Source organism: Macaca thibetana, chromosome 16, assembly GCF_024542745.1.
Source record: "Macaca thibetana thibetana isolate TM-01 chromosome 16, ASM2454274v1, whole genome shotgun sequence".
Classification (NCBI taxonomy): domain Eukaryota; kingdom Metazoa; phylum Chordata; class Mammalia; order Primates; family Cercopithecidae; genus Macaca; species Macaca thibetana.
The window spans coordinates 59,558,067-59,572,914 of record NC_065593.1 but is presented as its reverse complement, the minus strand read 5'-3'; the positions used below and the strand labels follow the sequence as shown (position 1 = coordinate 59,572,914).

The 14,848-nt window shown below is 49.4% G+C and overlaps 1 protein-coding gene across 1 annotated transcript in view; it reads right to left on the bottom strand.

The window, feature by feature from the left end:
• The window catches only part of EIF4A3 (eukaryotic translation initiation factor 4A3), a 321,735-nt gene that overhangs the window by 40,711 nt on the left and 266,176 nt on the right, over window positions 1-14,848 (bottom strand). The window lies entirely within an intron of this gene.

Genomic DNA, 14,848 nt, shown 5'->3' with positions numbered 1-14,848 from the left:
TTTTTTTTTTTTTTTTTTTTTGAAATAGGGTCTCGCTCCATTGCCCAGGCTGGAATACAGTGGTACAATCATGGCTTACTGCAGCCTTGACCCCCTGGGCTCAAGTGATCCTCCTGCCTTCGTCTCCCAAGTACCTGGGCCCACAGGCACATGCCACCATGCTTGGCTAATTTTTTAGTTTTTTGTAGAGATGGGGTTCTCACTATGTTGCCCAGGGTGGTCTCAAACTCCTGGCTCAAGTGATCCTCCTGCTGCAGCTTCCCAAAATTCTGGGGTTATAGGCGTGAGCCGCTGTACCCAACTTGCATCCTGCTTTGACCAGCAGGGCCATTACCGGTGCTCAGAAAACAAATCTGGCTGATTTCCCACCTCACTGGTGCCCCAGACCATGCTTTTTGTCACCCCCTGTAGTAATAACCATTTTCTGTAAGCAACTGCCATCAGCCACCTCTAAAACTGTATCTCTTGCCTAGCCATTACGCAAACCACGGTCAAGTTTTCTCACAATACTGGGTAATTTTTGGTATCCCCGAAAAGCCAAAGAGATCAGGTAATACCATGCAAAAGAGGGCAGAGCTTTAGACCTCAGAAGACTCTGCATGTGACGCTTGAAACTCCACAAGGAAAGCAGAAGGCCTCCAACAAACGGTGAGTGGCATCTTTTTTTTTTTCTGAGTTCCTTCAGGGCTTTGGGTCATTAGAAATCTCTGAATCTCTTTACATGGTACTGAATATGGCAGCAGAAGCAGGAGTGGGGCGGAGTAAAACTATATGGGAGAACCATTATTTTAAAATGAAGTGAACAGAGGTGTCACAGGCGTTCGAACCAGAGTGACTCCATCTTGAACAGAGTCTGGGTAAAATAAGGCTGAGGCCTACTGGGCTGCATTCCCAGGAGGTTAGGCATTCTTAGTCACAGGATGAGATAGGAGGTTGGTACAAAATATAGGTCACAAAGACCTTACTGATAGAACAGGATGTGATAAAGAAGCCAACCAAACCCACCAAAACCAGGAGGGTGATGGAAGTGACCTCTGGCTGTCCTCACTGCTCATTATATGCTGATTATAATGTGTTAGCATGCAAAATGACACTCCTACCAGCGCCATGATGGTTCACAAATGCCATGGCAATGTCAGGAAGTTACCCTGTGTGGTCTAAAAAGAGAAGGAATGCTCACGCCTGTAATCCCAGCACTTTGGGAGGCCGAGGTGGGCGGATTACCTGAGGTCAGGAGTTTGAGACCAGCCTGGCCAACATGGTGAAACCCGTCTCTACTAAAAATACAAAAATTAGCCGGGCATGGTGGCAGGTGCCTATAATTCCAGCTACTCTGGAGCCTGAGGCAGGAGAATTGCTTGAGCCTGGGAGGCGGAGGTTGCAGTGAGCCGGGATCGTGCTATTGCACTCCAGCGTGGCCGACAGAGTGAGACTCTGTCTCAAAAAAAAAAAAAAAAAAAAAAAGACCGGGCGCGGTGGCTCAAGCCTGTAATCCCAGCACTTTGGGAGGCTGAGACGGGCGGATCACGAGGTCAGGAGATCGAGACCATCCTGGCTAACACGGTGAAACCCCGTCTCTACTAAAAAAATACAAAAAACTAGCCGGGCGAGGTGGCAGGCGCCTGTAGTCCCAGCTACTCGGGAGGCTGAGGCAGGAGAATGGCGTGAACCCGGGAGGCGGAGCTTGCAGTGAGCTGAGATCCGGCCACTGCACTCCAGCCTGGGCAACAGAGCCAGACTCCGTCTCAAAAAAAAAAAAAAAAAAAAAAAAAGCGGGAAGGAATTGGCCGGGCACAGTGGCTCACGCCTGTAATCCCAGCACTTTGGGAGGCCGAGGTGGGTGAATCACTTGAGGTCAAGAGTTTGAGACCAGCCTGGCCAACATGGTGAAACCACGTCTCTACCAAAAATATAAAAATTAGCCAAGCATGGTGGTGCATGCTTTTAATCCCAGCTATGCTGGAGGCTGAGGCACGAGAATTGCTTCAACCCAGGAGGCGGAGGTTGCAGTGAGCTGAGATTGCGCCACTGCACTCCAGCCTGGTTGACAGAGTGAGACGCTGTCCCTCCCTCCCCCAACCAAAATCCTTTCAAATCTCTTGTTACCAGATTTTAGCTGGACCAAACAGCTGATAAGTCTTTTTGTATAAGACCCAGAATCCTCCCAAAGACAGCTCAAAGAAAGTGAAGTTTCACTAGCCACAAATGGACTCTAACTCACATTTCTGTTCAGCCGTATTCTCTAGGGTCTCAGCTTCTCAGCTGACCACCTGCACACAAGGGCCCAAAAGCCCTGTGTCCCAAAGACAGAAGAAGGCAGGAAATCAAAAGCTGTTCATGGAAGGGATTAGGATCAATAAATGGAAACCCGTAGGGACTGATTCCCTGATCAGGAAGCAAACCCAAGCCGCAGTGAGAATTTTAAATACCGGACTCCAAAATAGAGTAGCTTCCATTGTTAATCCCACATGGAATCCAAAGTGTGCAGTTTGGTTGTTTTGTTTGTTTGTTTTTGTTGTTGTTTTAATTTTTTAAGAGATAGGGTCTCACTGAGTAGCCCGGGCTGGAGTGCAGTAGTGCAATCATAGCTCACTGCAGCCTCAACCTCATGGACTCAAGCGAAACGCCTCATCTTGTCTTTAACCTCAAAACTGCCCATTATTATTCCTGGACTTGTGCCAAGCTAACTCTGGGAGACATTTAGTTTACAGTTTAAATGATAATAGCCCTTCTCCAAAACTGAACTGCCATCATAAGGCTAATTTAAAGACTACCAAGTTAGGAGGATGAGAGGAGCCTGAGTTCTGCTGACGTGTACACATAAACCATAAACCTAAGATTGGCCTTCTGAGATGTCTTTTCAGGATTTTGCTTTTTTTTTTTTTTTTTTTTTTTTTTTTTTTTTTTTTTGAGACGGAGTCTCACGCTGTTGCCCAGGCTGGAGTGCAGTGGCGCGATCTCGGCTCACTGCAAGCTCTGCCTCCTGGGTTCACGCCATTCTCCTGCCTCAGCCTCCTGAGTAGCTAGGACTACAGGCGCCCGCCACCGTGCCCGGCTAATTTTTTGTATTTTTAGTAGAGACGGGGTTTCACTGTGGTCTCGATCTCCTGACCTTGTGATCCGCCCGCCTCGGCCTCCCAAAGTGCTGGGATTACAGGCTTGAGCCACCGCGCCCGGCCTGCTTTTTTTTTTTTTTGAGGTGGAGTTTTGCTCTTGTTGCCCAGGGTGGAGTGCAGTGGCCCGACCTCAGCTCACTGCAACCTCCACCTCCCAGGTTCAAGTGATTCTCCTGCCTCAGTCTCCAGAGTAGCTGGAATTACAGGTGCGTGCCACCACGCCCGGCTAATTTTTTTTTGTTTGTTTGTATTTTTAGTAGAGATGGGGTTTCACCACGCTGGCCAAGATGTTCTTGGTCTCCCGACCTTGTGATCTGCCTGCCTTGGCCTCCCAAAGTGTTGGGATTACAGGTGTGAGCCACTGCGCCCAGCCAGGGTTTTGCATTTCTGACAGCTGATAGTTCCACCTGAACCTGCCAATGTGTCCTGTGGCCTCACCCAGAACAAGACTGTCACCTCTGTCATTGCATCTGCAACCAACCAGCAGCACTCATTCCCAGGCCCCCCAAACTATCCTTGAAAAATCTCCTAGCCTCTGAATTCTGGGGAGGCTGGTTTGAGTAATAATAAAACTCCAGTCTCCTGTTCAGCCAGCTCTGCATGAATTAAACTCTTTCTCTATTGCAATTCCCCTGTCTTGATAAATTGGCTCTCTCTGGGAAGTGGGATAAATGAACCCACTGCACGGTTACAATAGCAGCACTCACAGGAGCCCGGTGGCCATGAACAGACAAATGAATCAACAAAGCATGGCATTCACACGGTGGAATATGATATGGCCACATCCGGGATGAGGCACTGACACAGGCTATGACACGGAGAAGCCTCAAAACCTCATGTAGAGGGAAAGACACCAATGCAAGAGGTCACGTATTGCACAACTCCATGTATATGAAATGTGCAGAACAGACAAATCCAGAGATGGAAAGCAGATTGGTGGTTGCCTTGGACTGGGAGCTGCTTAACGGGTGTGTGGTTTCTTTTTGGGTGGTAAAAATGTTTTAAAACTAGATATAGTGGTCACACAACATTGTATATTTACTAAGTGCCACTGAATTGTGTGTGTTTGTTTGTTTGTCTGACAGAGTCTCACTCTGTGACCCAGGCTGGAGTACAGTGGCATGATCTTGGCTCGCTGCAACCTCCGTGTCCCAAGTTCAAGCAATTCTCCTGCCTCAGCCTTCCCAGTAGTTGGGATTACAGGTGTACACCACTACCCCGGGCTAATTTTTTTGTATTTTTATTAGAGACGGGGTTTTGCCTTGTTGCCCAGGTTGGTCTTGAGCTCCTGAGTTCAGGCAATCCTCCCAGCTCGGCTTCCCAAAGTTCTAAGATAACAGGTGTGGGCCACCGTGCCTGGCCTGAATTGTTTAATTAATTAATTAATTTATTTATTTATTTATCTATCTATTTATCTTTTTAAGATGGAGTCTCACTCTTGTTACCTGAAGTGAGGCTGGAGTACGATGGTGAGATCTCGGTTCACTGCAACCTCTGCTCCAGGGTTCACGCGATTCTCCTGTCTCAGCGTCCTGAGTAGCTGGGATTACAGGCACTCGCCACCAATCCCAGCTAATTTTTGTGTTTTTTTTCTTTCTTTCTTTCTTTTTTTTTTTTTTTTTTTTTTTGAGACAGAATCTAGCTCTCTCGCCCAGGCTGGAGTGCAGTGACGCAATCTTGACTCACTGCAAGCTCCGCCTCTTTGGTTCACACCATTCTCCTGCCTCAGCCTCCTGAATAGGTGGGACTGCAGGTGCCTGCCACCATACCTAGTAATTTTTTGTATTTTTAGTAGAGACGGGGTTTCACCATGTTAGCCAGGATGGTCTTGATCTCCTGACCTCGTGATCTGCTGGCCTTGGCCTCCCAAAGTGCTGGGATTACAGGCGTTGAGCCACCGTGCCTGGCCTAATTTTCGTGTTTTTAGTAGAGATGGTTTCACTATGTTGGCCAGACTGGTCTCGATTTTCTGACCTCAAGTGATCTGCCCACCTTGGCCTCCCAGAGTTCTGGGATTATAGATGTGAACTATCGCGCCTGGCCTGAATTGTTCATTTTAAAAATGGTAATTTTTGCTGGCCATTGTGGCTCACACTGTAATCCCAGGCCAAGGTGGGCGGATCACTTGAGGTCAGGAGTTCAAGACCAATCTTGGCAACATGGCAAGACCCCATCTTTAGAGAATATAAAATAAAATAATTAGCCAGGCATGGTGGCATACACCTGTAATCCCAGTACTTTGAAAGACTGAGACAGGAGGATCACTTGAGGCCAGATATTTGAGACCAGCCTGGGCAATATGGCAAGACCCCATCTCTACAAAGAAAAAATTTTTAAATTAGCTGAATGTGGTGGCACATGCCTGTAATCCCAACTACTTGGGAGGCTGAGGCGGGAGGATTACTTGAGCCTAGGAGTTTCGGGCTGAAGTGAGCTATGATCACACCACTGCACTCCAGCCTGGACAGCACAGCAAGACCCTGTATTTTTTTTTTTAATTTGTGAATGGTTAATTCTATGTTGTGTGAATTTTGCCTCAGTATTTAAAATGAAAAAGAAAAAGAAGTCAGTAGATATGACTTAGCTGGGTTATATTTGAGGCGGCTAGACACCCAAGCAGAGCTGTCAGGTAGGCAGTTGTAAAACACAACAGGAGTGACCAGTTTTACCAGCTCTTGTGGAAATAGCTGCTTCCTGCTGTTCCCCACCCAGCCCACTGCACGCACTGTTGCAGCCCAGAGGTGGGCGTGAGGTCTCTGCTGCCACTCATCTTCATCCACAGCCAGTCACCCAGCCCAAGACGCCTACTCTGGTCTCCAGCTAGGATGTTGAGGACCTGTTTAGAGTATCTTGGGGTAAGTCCTGGAATCCTCCCAGCCCCTAGGTACAAGAGTGAAGATGCATAAGCTCCTGTTTATATACCCTGACCCTTTATTTACATCCACCCATGGTAGGGGAGTCAGGTAGCGGCCCCTACCTCAATCAACCTAAACTCCTGATCTTGGGGGTTTCTTTTGAGGATCTGAATTTTATTCTTGTAGGGCTCACGCCTCCATCTTCATCTGGTGCCAACATCATGATTTCAAGGCAAAGCTTTTCCCCAACTCCCTAAATTCTAGGGATGAATAAAGTTCCCAGAGGAGGCCAGACGTGGTGGCTCATGCCTGTAATCCCAGCACCTTGGGAGGCTGAGGTGGGTGGATCACTTGAGATCAGGAGTTTGACACCAGCCTGGCCACCATGGTGAAATCCCATCTCTACTAAAAATACAAAAATCAGCTGGGCATGGTGGCACATAGCTGTAATCCCAACTATACAGGAGGCTGAGGCAGGAGAATTGCTTGAACCTGGGAGGTGGAGGCTGCAGTGAGCTGAAGTCAAGCCACTGCACCCCAGCCTGGGTGACAGAGCAAGACTCCGTCTCAAAAAAAAAAAAAAAAAAAAAGTGTGCCCAGAGGAGCTCTACAGCTGGCCCAAGTCTGGCACATGTCCGTTTCTTTACTGATCACTGCCACAGGGCACAGAGCCCCTGGGTGGTGCCGTCCTGGTGCCTGCTGGCCCCTGTCCCGCAGGTCCCCCTTCCGAGTTTTTCTAGGGATACCCTAAGCTAACCTGGCCAGATTACTAGAGGTGCTGCTTTATTGGCTCTGGATATGTGTACGCAGCTGCAATTCTGTGTGATATAGATGACCTGCCAGTGGGGCCCTCCTGAAGACGCCATCGTGATTAAGATACGTTTTTTTGTTTTGTTTTGTTTGACGGGGTCTCCCTCTGCTGCTCAGGCTGGAGTGCAGTGGTGCAACCACGGCTTACTGCAGCGTCTACCTCCTGGGCTCAAGCGAACCTCCCACGTCAGCCTCTGGAGTAGCTGGGACCACAGGCATGTTGCACCACATCTGGCTTTTTTTTTTTAATTATTTTTTGTAGAGACAGGGTCTTCCTATGTTGCCCAGGCTGATCTCGAACTCTTGGCCTCAAGCAACCCTCCCTCCTCAGCCTCTCAATGCACTGGGCTCACAGGCATGAGCCACTACACTCAGCCTAAGATACGGTTTTTGCCCTCAGAAAACACAGGGTCCTTTGGGGTTGTGGCTTCCTTGACTGTTTTTATTTTATTGTATTTTATTTTAGGTTCTGGGATACATGTGCAGAATGTGCAGGTTTGTTACGTAAGTAAATGTGTGGCATGGTGGTTTGCTGCACCTGTCAACCCATCACCTAGGTTTTAAGCCCCACGTGCGTTAGCTATTTGTCCTGATGCTCTCCCTCTACTCCCTCTACCACAGGCCCCCGTGTGTGTTGTTCCCCTCCCTGTGTCCATGTGTTCTCATTGTTCAGCTCCCACTTATGAGTGAAAACATGTGGTGTTTGGTTTTCTGTTCCCATGTTAGTTTGTTGAGAATGATGGCTTCCAACTTCATCCATGTCTCTGCAAAGGCCCTTCGTTCCTTTTTATGGCTGCACCTTGACTATTTCTATGGCTATTTCTGTTCTTAGTGAGACTCCTCCTGTCTCCGGTGCATTCTTCTGGCCCCCTCTTTTACTGGGAATGGCAGCATGTCTTTGCATTTTCTGTAACTAGAACTTTCTTTGTGGCCAGCACAGTGTGATGAGCTGGCGAGCTTTCCCACGGTGGGGCAGGGCTTATCCTGAGGCCTGCTGGAGGAAACCGGGAGAGCTGAGTCTTAGGGGCTTAACCAACCTGCCCAAGGGGAAGCTGACACCCAGTGGGGCTGGAACCCTGGTTGGAGAGTTCATGTCCGCACCTGGCCTCGGCCTCTGTTCTCACTTGCTCTGCCCAGCTGGCTGTGCCCTCAGCCGGCTCATCACCAGGAGATTGGGTGGGAGTTGCTGCTCAGCTACCACGAGCTACATGACCTTGAAAGCTGACCTTTGACTATCTGCAGGAGAATCCTGAAGGTTCTCAGGCCATGGAGCTGTGAATTTCCCTTCTTTCAGTGTCTGCATCATTGGAAACTAAGCCCCCACCAATGTTTATTCATTCACTCAACCAATATTTATGGAATATCACAGCCCTAGGGGTGGGGACACAGCAAGGAACAAGAAAAACAATAATTACTGTCCTCAGTAGGTGACTGAGGAGTGGGGAGGCTGGCAGGAAGCCACGTAACTAGAATACACACTAGGTCAAGACAGTATTCCCACAGAGAAGATGAAACAGGGAAGGGGAGAGAAGGCTGGGATGGGAGGTCTACAGACTTAAGTAGGATGATCTGGGAAGTAGCATTTGAGTAGAGTCTGGAAGGAAGGACGGGAAAGAGTATTCCAGGCAGTGGGAACAGCAGGTGCAAAGGCCCTGGGGCAGAAGTGTGCCTGGACGGTCAAGACTGTCAGGCTGTGTGTTTGGAACAGGTGAAAGAGAGAGAAGGTCAGCAAGGACTTGATAAGCAGAGCCTCGTGGTCATGCTGAGGACTCCAGGACCTGTACACCGAAGGGAATGACAGGAGCTGACTCATGCTCTAGCAGGACTTCTCTGCCTGCTACGTTGAGCACTGGTGATGGGGGCGTGGGAAGAAGTTAGAAGCCACTGCAGAGGTCCCGGTGGGCCATGATCAGGGCACCACAATGCAGGTGGCGAAAATCGATCAGATTCTAGACATATGTCAACATGGAGGACCAAGACTTTCATCTAAATCTAAACAATAGTTATGAAATGTTGACTTGAGATGGATCTATTGTAATTATTTAGATACTTCCGATAATGGATCAGGAGAACCAAGAAGGGCCCTAGAATTTATCCTGGTCTTCCTAGGATTTTCCCAAGGGTAGAAATGATGAACTGGGTGACCATTCACAAAGGAGAGAGGATTCCCAGTCCCCAGCCCTGAAGCCTTCCCCTCAGTCACCATCTTCTGTGGGTCGACCAGATGCACAGACTGTTCTCCGCCATCCCTGTGGTTCTTACATCAATGCCCAGCTGTGGGAATGTACTGTGCTTCCATGGCTCATAGAAGCCCCATATAAGGCACTGCTCCTGTGGGACGTGCCTGTCAAACCTGCTTGTCCACTGCTGTTCAGTTCAGCCAGAGATTGGGCCACATTCAGTCCTCGCTTCCCTGGGAGAGTGAAGGTAAGTGCACACAGTCCATCCGGCAGACAGCAGGTCAGCCTATGGAGGGCTCAGCCTACGGAGGGGCTCAGCCGACACAGGTCTGATGGGGCCAAGAGCGTCCCAGGGGAGTGGGAGGGGCCGGCTTCTTCCTCATCAGGAGTGGAGGTGCTGCCTTGTGTGTGGACTAGAGAGCAGAAAACGGCTTGTCTGTGTTGCTGGATCAATCGCTGGAACATTCTCTGAATGCTGAGTTCCACCTTTAAACAGCACGGGTCATGCTAGATGAAAGGGATTCTCCGTTTTATACTCCCATCTCCTCACTTTTGCCGTGGGACGAAAGACAGGGGAAGGAAGTTGTCTAAGTTCAGAACAAAGTGAGCAAGACCAGCTGCCTGCTCTTGGTAGCAGGGGCACAGCGAGCCTGTCATGGCACTGGGGGGCTGGGATGAGCTGTGCCCCCTCCTCCTGGGCTTGTGACCATCTGCCCCCCATGGGGTGTGTACGTGTGTGTGTGTGTGTGTGTGTACGTGTGCCTTCTTCCCTACTTCACTGGCAAGGGAAGAGACTGACCCTTGGGTTAGGAGAAGGATGTTGACCTGGGAGGGGTCAAATAAGGAGAACCCACATCTTAGATGCTCAGGATTTTATGATCTTAGGTTCTTCTAGAATTGTACAGTTAGATTCAGAGTTTGGAATTAGGGATCTCTGGACCCTCTCCTCTCCTCCCTTCCCCTCCCCTCTTCTTGCCTTTTTCAGAAGTCTCCCTCTGTCGCCCAGGCTAGAGTACAGTGGCACAATCTTGGCTCACTGCAACCTCTGCCTCCTGGGTTCAAGCGATTCTCCTGCCTCAGCCTCCCAAGTAGCTGGGACTATAGTTGCACGCCACCACGCCCGGTTAATTTTTTTTATTTTTAGTAGAGACAGGGTTTTGTCATGTTGGCTAGGCTGGTCTCAGACTCCTGACTTCAGGTGATCTGCCCATCTTGGTCTCCCAAAGTGCTGGGATTACAGGTGTGAGCCACTGCTCCCGGCCTCTTTTCTTTCTTTCTCTCTTTCTCTCCCTCCTTCCCTCTCTCTCTCTTTTTTCTTTCTTTTTCTTTTTCTTTCTCTTTCTTTTCTTTCTTTCTCTCTTTCTTTCTCTCTCCCCTTCCTTCCTTCATTTCCTTCCTTCTTTCATTTCCTTCCTTCTTTCATTTCCTTCCTTCCTTCCTTCCCTCCTTTCCTTCTTTACTTTCTTCACTGCAACTGCAGAAGGGACTAGTGACTTCTATTTAGCTTGCTTTCTTGCCTTCCTGCTTTTTTTCTTTCTTTCCTTCCTTCCTTCCTTCCTTCCTTCCTTCCTTCCTTCCTTCCTTCCTTCCTTTCTTCCTTCCCTCCTTCCCTCTCTCCCTCCTTCCTTCCTTTCTCTCTCTCTTTCTTTTGTTCTTTGCCTTATTTTGAGCCAGGGTCTTGGTCTGTCACGCAGGCTGGAGTGCAGTGGCACAATCACAGCTCACTGCAGCCTCAATCTCTTGGGCTCAAGCGATCCTCCTGCCTTGGCCTCCCAAAGTGCTGGAATTACAGGCTTGAGCCACCGTGCCCAGCCCTAAAGTGTTTTTTTGTTTGTTTGTTTCTTCTGTTAGGACTAACCCCTATGTACATTGGGACAAGTTACAAAGAAGCTCCTGCAATTGTGAACTGCCACTGGAGTCTACTGTAAGTTGCTTCACTGCAACTGCAGAAGGGACTAGTGACTTCTATTTAGCTCCACCCACGGATGCTCGAAGCCCAGTGTGGCTCTGGGGGCTCCAGAAGCCTCAGGGGCAGCTGGCTGGGGAAATAGGCTGGGGTCTGGAGAGTCCTGCAGAGCCTCTGCCTTCAGCTGCTGGTGAGGCAGCTTTGGCTTGAGCTGCCCTGGCTTTCTGAGTTTAGTCTGATGGGAGGGCACAGTCAGCACCCTCAGAGCCTCCTCAGGAGTCCTGTGAGGCTCGGGCAAGTCAGGGGCAGAGGAGCAGTCCAACGAGAGGACCCTCCCAGACCCAGCCATTGCCACCTGGACCCAGTTCTGGGAAGGCACCCAAGGAACCTGTAGTCCGGGGCTGGCCACCAGTCCTGGTCCTCAGGGTATCCACACAGACCTGGCTGTCCAGAACTCCCAGGGTTTCAGCCGCAAGCTGGAGACGTGGCCCCTTGGCAACTCGATATAGTGAAATACTAGAGAGAGTGCCAGAGTGTCATTTGCTAGGAACAAACATTATACTGTGGTAAGCCCTAGTTTTTGGGTCATTGGCTCTTTGGAACCAACTTAATCACAGGGCCATTGGCCACAAAGAAAGGCCTTGTAGGCGACCCTTTAGGGACTCCTGTATTTTCCATCTGCTTTGGAACCTCTAGGCTCAGGCCGATGCCTATTGACGTAGATGTTTCGTAAGAGATTTGGGGGCAAATACCGGGATTTTATGAAGATGCTGCACTGTCCTTCACTAAGTGGAAAGCTAAGAAATCCTGCCCTGAGGGTAAGAAACAGTTGTCTTTCCAACTGATGCATCCTGGACCAGCCAAGTCTTCCTCCCGCTTTCCCTCTTCTAGAACTTTCCCCACTTCAGCCAGTATCTGTCATCCCCTGGGCTCCCACCCCCTCCATGCGCCGCATTCATCGGGGCTGAGGGGAGCAGAAGAGGAGACGTTTCTGCGGGTGTCCCTGCTGTAGCTGGAGGAGCTTGGCCTCGGTGTGCCTTTGCCTCCCCTTCCCGTGATGATGTGCCCCTGAACCGAGTCTGTATTGAGAGAGAAAGGTGGTACCATTGATCACTACTCTAGGACAAGAGTCATAAACAGGACTGTCCTAGACAACCTCGGACCCCAGTGTTCCGTGGCAAATACTTCTAGGATGAGGCCCATCTCCTTCTCTGTTTGATCAATTGGATTAATTTTATTGTTTTCTAAAATAATGACTTTATGGTTTTTATTGAACCCATGCTTGTTTATTCTAAACAGATTTCTTTTTTTTTTTTTTTTTGAGATGGAGTTTCACCCTGGCTCCCAGGCTGGAGTGCAGTGGCGCCATCTCTGCTCTCTGCAACCTCCGCTTCCCAGGTTCCAGTGATTCTCCTGCCTCAGCCTCCCAAGTAGCTAGGAAAACAGGCGACCACCACCACAGCCGGCTAATTTTTCTATTTCTAGTAGAAATGGGGTTTCACCATGTTGGCAGGCTGGTCTCGAACTCTGACCTCAAGTGATCCACCTGCCTCGGCATCTGAAAGTGCTGGATTACAGGCGTGAGCCACCGCGCCCGGCCTCAACAGATTTCTTAACATCGACCACCATGAACAACAAGCGTTATTAGCATTGGTGAGGAGTGTTCCCAAATCCCTCTGCTCTCTGCCTCTCCGTCTCTCTCCCCTTCTTTCTGTCTCATGCACACACACACACACACACACGCACACGTGCGTGCGGAATGACAGGACAGACTGATCGGCAGATTGGAATGAATGGATGGATTGGAATGAATGGATGGATGGGCACATAGATTGAGGGACTCCCAGAGATAAACTAACACGGTTTCATAAAAGTGGGATCATATTCTACATGATTGAAATGTAAACTTTTAATTTTACTTAAATTTTAGTTCAGCTCAGATGTTGCTGGCAAAAGTTTTTTTTTTGTTTTTATTTTTTACGTACTGCTCCGTGAGAAGCTGGGCTAACTTATAGGCAGTGCATCCAGATTCGACATTTTTTCTTTTTTTTAGATGGAGTCTCGCACTGTCACCCGGGCTGGAGTGCAATGGCGTGATCCCAGCTCACTGCAACCTCTGCCTCCTAGGTTCAAGCGATTCTCCTGCCTCAGCCTCCCGAGTAGCTGGGATTACAGGCGCACACTACCACATCCGGGTACTTTTTTGTATTTTTAGTACGGATGGCATTTCACTATGTTGGCCATACTGGTCTTGAACTTCTGACCTTGTGATCTGCCCACCTCGGCCTCCCAAAATGCTGGGATTACAGGTGTGAGCCACCACGCCCGGCCAAAAAAGATTTTTTAATTGTCAAAAATAATAATGGAATGTCAAATGAGGTAGAACAGTTTCACAATGACCAGAACTATTAGTTCCTAAAAATCCCCAAGATTCAGATAAGAGATTACAAAAACCTTGATAAATTAGTGACATGATGTAAAATCAGTGCTGGGTTTGGTGGCTCATACCTGTAATCATTGCACTCAGGGAGGCAGAGGCAAGAGGACTGCTTGAGCCGAGGAGTTTGAGAGCCTGGCCAACATAGCAAGACCCCATTCTCCACAAAACGGAAAATAGAATAAAATCAACATTTTGTTGAATGTAATTCATTAATTAATTTGTGATGGAGTCTCGCTCTGTCTCCCAGGCTGGAGTGCAGTGGCACGATCTCGGTTCACCGCAACTTCTGCCTCCCTTGTTCAAGTGATTCTCCTGCCTCAGCCTCCCGAGTAGTTGGGATTACAGGCGTGCGCCACCACACCCAGCTAATATTTGTATTTTTAGTAGAGACGGGGTTTTGCCATGTTGGCGAGGCTGGTCTTGAACTCCTGACCTCAGGCAACCCGCCTACCTCTGCCTCCCAAAGTGCTGGGATTACAGCCATGAGCCACGTCGCCTGGCCTTACTTTATTTTAGATAGCACAGGGTCATGGAAGATAAAGTGACAACTTCCTTCCCCTACCCCCACCCTGATTTCTACTGCTTGCATTATTTCTTAGGGTAAAGAATCTTCTTATTTGGCTGGAAGACGCTATTCCCACCGTAGTTTGGTACTGGATGTGTGATTAAAGAAATCCGGTGGTTGCCCCACACTGAGAAGGGCAGCCAGGCCTGGGCTCTCTCCCGGCTCAGTACAGCCTCCTCCCCACCCCTGCTGAGGACTCCCACGGAAGCTGGAGGCAGCTCTGGGGCGTTTTCTCTGACTTCCCTAGACTTCTCTTCAGCTGCCCAAACAGTAGAGGGATGCTTAGGCCCCCTCTTCCCGCAGTCTGTCCCTAAGGGTTGCACTGGCACCTGTGCCCCCAGTGCCCCTTGGCACCACTCCTTTGGTTTCAGGGCTTGTCTGCCATTTTTCTTTTTTTTTTTTTTTTTTGAGACAGAGTCTCGCTCTGTCGCCCAGGCTGGAGTGCAGTGGCGCGATCTCCGCTACTGCAAGCTCTGCCGCCTCCCGGGTTCACGCCATTCTCCTGCCTCAGCCTCCCGAGAAGCCGGGACTACAGGCGCCCGCCACCACGCCTGGCTAATTTTTTTTTTTTTTTGTATTTTTAGTAGAGACGGGGTTTCACCATGTTTGCCAGGATGGTCTCGATCTCCTGACCTCGTGATCTGCCCGCCTCGGCCTCCCAAAGTGCTGGGATACAGGCGTGAGCCACCGCGCCTGGCCTTTTTTTTTTTTTCCTTTTTTTTTTTTTTTTTTTTAAGACAGGGTCTCACTCTGTCATCCAGGCTGGGGTGCAGTGATGCAATCTCATTTCACTGCAACCTCTGCCTCCTGAGCTCAAGTGATCCTCCCACCTCAGCCTCCCAAGTAGCTTGGGGACCACGGGCTCATGCTACCACGCCCGGCTAATTTTTGTATTTTTTGTAGAGACAGGGTTTCGCCATGTCGCCCAGGCTGGTCTCGAACTCCTGGGCTCAAGCGTTCTGCCTGCCTCAGTCTC